The sequence below is a fragment of the Pygoscelis adeliae genome, unplaced genomic scaffold (assembly GCF_000699105.1).
Source record: "Pygoscelis adeliae isolate BGI_AS28 unplaced genomic scaffold, ASM69910v1 Scaffold347, whole genome shotgun sequence".
In the NCBI taxonomy this organism is placed as follows: domain Eukaryota; kingdom Metazoa; phylum Chordata; class Aves; order Sphenisciformes; family Spheniscidae; genus Pygoscelis; species Pygoscelis adeliae.
The window spans coordinates 82,491-86,513 of record NW_008825158.1 but is presented as its reverse complement, the minus strand read 5'-3'; positions in this window follow the sequence as shown (position 1 = coordinate 86,513).

Here is a 4,023-nt window from a genome sequence, read left to right as displayed (position 1 = left end):
ACGCAACGCTGGCAATACAACCTGGACAGGCTGGAGGTAGGAACGATCCGGTTTGTTTTCGGTAAATCAGAATAATTCCAGAGTGGCACGAAAGCTCTGCAGAAAAGGCCGTGAGGAGCAGCCTGCGGCGGGGTCAGGGCTGGGGAAAAGCTGCAGAAGCCGCTGTGAGGGCTTTTCTGTTTCCCACCTCTATGCTCCTGCCCAGTGCTCCTTCCCCAGAGCTCAGATACCCAGAGATGGTCAGCAGCAGGTCACCGCCGCAGCTCTTTCTGCGGGGAGTGAGGCTTCCCCCACACACACACACATTTCGTTCTGCGCTGCACTTCAAGGTTCAGGTTTTTACCCACCCACTCACCCGCTGAGAGTCAGCCAGAACCCCCTCACCCCTTTCTTGTGCCCAACCGCCAGGCACAGAGGAACAAACCTTCCTCCTTGGGCGTGTGCTCAGTGGAAGGAGACAAGGAGGGATTGCAACGTTTTAATAAAATCTTTTTTTTTTTGCCAGTCTGGGACGTGGGATAATTCCCTTCTTTGAAATCCTCAGCACAGTTGAGAAGCCACTACCAACCCTCCCGTTCCCATTAAGGCTAATGGACTGAGGTCAGCCACATCCAAATTTGCAACGAATTTTATGTGTGCATGCAGCCACTTGTTTTTCCACTAAAAAAAAGAAAGAAAAAGAAAAATACAAGTCTGTAATTGAAGCTGCTGCGATCGCAGTTTTGGAACACCCCTACTGTAATGGCATCAGGTGCGGCTTCTCAATTTTACAGCTTCCCCAGCATCCTGCTGTGCACCACCCTATGTACGTGCTGCATCTTTCCCACTCTCCCGCACCATGAATTCTTGGATTCTTAGCGACTAGAATTTGTATTGCTTATTTTGCAAGTTCGTCTAAGGCGTCTAATTATTTGTTTGAAATAATATTCTATAATTTTTTAACAACGCTAATGGCAATGTTTAGAATATATGATTGTAAGCTTGTGGTGTGTTTCTGTACAAAGGCATCTTTGACTCCTTATATATTTTGGACATTATTATTGATTCCGGAGTAAGACCTAGGCTGTTAAAGCCCATAGTCATATAGTTTTTGTTATTTGTATTCCCAAAGTAGCGAGAAGTGTATCTATGAGATAGAATCCCAACGTCATGTAAATACATGTAAATAAATGAATAGACTGTCCCAAAGATGTGAGAAATGGCGATGGCCTGTAACATGGTTTGTTACATTTGTGTTTTTCTGAATGCTGTAACTGAGCAGAGGAGTTCCCTGTGATTAATTAGCTGAGTCGAAGATGCCAAGCTATCAACAAAGTCTTGTTCTGCTTTATAAATTCTGTCCAAACAAGAGCATCCCATTTAGACCTTTTCAAATATTAAAGTTTGTTTATTTTTCTAGCTTATTTTTCTAGTTAGTTTATTTTTCTAGCTATGGAGAGGGAAAAATCACCAGGCAATGAAGCATATTTTTTTTCTTTGACTATTTTAATTTAGGGAGGTGTTCCCCAGCTTCTCTGATGTTGGCCAACCTATGTCCTGAAGTCATATTTCGACTGATTGCTCAGTTAATTAAACTGTCACGTTCTGTTAAAAACTCCAGAACCTGACGGTATTCGTGCCTCCAGTTCAGATCTGCGGGGTCCAAGGCTGAGTGACTAACTGTGGACTGGAGCTTCAGCCCTTGTGCACGTTCCCAAAAAGGGGAGAAAATTTCAGTCCAGGAAATGTAATTCATGCCAAACATACTTGTATCTTGAGGTTTCATCAATTATCTAGAATCTGATGCAAAGATAATTAAATTATCCCAAAGACTTTGACAGGTTGCATGAGGTTTTTGGAAAATGAGCTGCTGTTTGAAAATTAATTGCAACATAGAAGGTCTTCCCCATCGAGTGTGATGGGGGGCGCCTACAGTTTACCCACCCCGAAATCACGTTGCCAGCTGGCCAGGTTTCTGACAGCCTCGCCTTACTGATGGTAGCACTTGTCACTTTGCAGCTGTGTCCCCCAGCACGAAAGGGTCCACTCTGCTTGACGCAGATATGCACAGCTCAATAAACCTGTTAGAAAACACGCCTGCTTCTACCGCTGCTCAGCCAGAGGAGCAACATCAGTCGGGATCTATGGGCTTGGCAGTAGGAAGAAGATCAGTGCGTAAGGTCAGAAAGAGGGTCCAGAATACAGACGCCCTCGGGCATTTTACCACAAACTGCAACTTAGGCAGCCTGGCAGACCAGGACTCTGTAATACATTGCGTCCTGCTTCAACCCCAACATATAAACTGAAACCTAAAGTTTGATCTGCAAAGCAGACCCTTCAACCACACACAGCTACATGGAAATAAAGAGAAATCTGTGTGCAGTGTATTGGAGAATCAGACTGGTTGTGTTAGGGCTCTCTTTATACTGCTGGTTATTACATGTGTTTGTAGAGGACTTGGTGCAAACTTTTTTGACAGAAGATGTTAATTTAGTGTTCCCTAACTGAATCATCCCGCTCTTTCAAATTTTCTCACCTTGCAAACATGTTAGTCTATTACCAGCCTCTTTGGTTATGTGCCAATTAAATAATTCCGTTCATTATGCAAGAAACATATATAATAGTTCATTATCCTCAAACCAGCCTCTGGGCACGTTTTAAAACAAAGTATCAAAGAGCATCAGTTAACAAAAATAATATCAAAAGAGAAAATGTAGCTGCTACAGGGTGTCGATCAGCTGCAACATCCTGCCCAAGAGGTGGCTTCATCTCAGCCCTGAGAAGATCCCCGTATAACTTTTATGCAATTTACAATTTATGAGTCTTAATTACTGAGTGTTTGTAAAGAGCTTTGGAACACTTGGATGGGAGACGTTGCAGAAATCTATGTAATGATTATTAATTACATCATTTTCTCATGGCTCAAGCACCAACGGTAGGACAGTTACATCGCAGAGGGATGACACTGCATCGATCCATCATGACGCGGGGATGTAAGAGGAAGAACTGCAGCTGCCTCCTGCGGTCCCTGCACCACCTGCAGGGTTTGTTTCGGGACCCTCGTGGTGTCTTGCCAACTGGGCCCCACGGGACAGGGTCCTGGGGATCAAGCCCAGAAATGTTGTGGCATAAAAAAGCTTGAAGAGGAATTGGGCTGAGAGTTATGTGTTTGGAAAGCAAACTCCTGTCCGGTATGGAGTGCCAAAGCCCACGGGGAAGTGGACATGGTTTGTGTTTCTTCCATGCTCAGCATCGCTGGAGGTCCTTGCTCTCAGCTGGCTCCCCAGCACTCGCGGCAATTTCAAAGGCGTAAGGCTGTATGGTTTGCTGCGCGGATCAGGTGTAGCTGTGTGATTTTGGGACAGCTGCTTTCTGGCGCCGCGCCTCAGTTTCCTCATACATACACCAGAATTTATAATAATAGTCTTCATCAAGTGTTTGTAAAGCATTTGTATCATAGACTGCTCTTCAGAGATCAACGTAAGCAATGTGTTATAACTACAAACGTCCTTTGTAGCTGAGAAGAGAGATGTGCCTCGGGAGGATAATTAAGAGGATTTCTGTGGCAGGATTCAGCATGCAGACGGAACGGACTTACCAGGCAGCACCCCTGCAGCGTCCCCGCATCCTGACCGGCGCTACGCCGCCTGGCAGGGTCTTCTGGTGACACTGCAGCAATAACCGGGCCGTTTGTGACGGAATGGCAGAGCTGCGGGAAGCCCGGCCACCTTTCTGGCACCACGCGAATGCACCGACCGGTGCCGCCATGTGCCCCTTGCGTGGGGGGGGCGGCTTTTGCCTGCAGGGACCATGGCCTTGCTCGGACGGGGACCCGCGGCTTGTGGCTGCCTCCATTGGGAGGCACAAAGTCCACACAGCCCGCGCTGGTGCTCGGACAGAGGTGAGGTCTGTCGGGCTGTCCAGCCTCCTCCGCTGCAGCCCCTGTGGCCAAAGGGGACATCTTGGGCCCACGTCTCAGAGACCTCCAGGGCGCTTCGCACGGCACCTGGGCTCTCGCTGGCCCTGCCATGCCGCTCCCTCCCG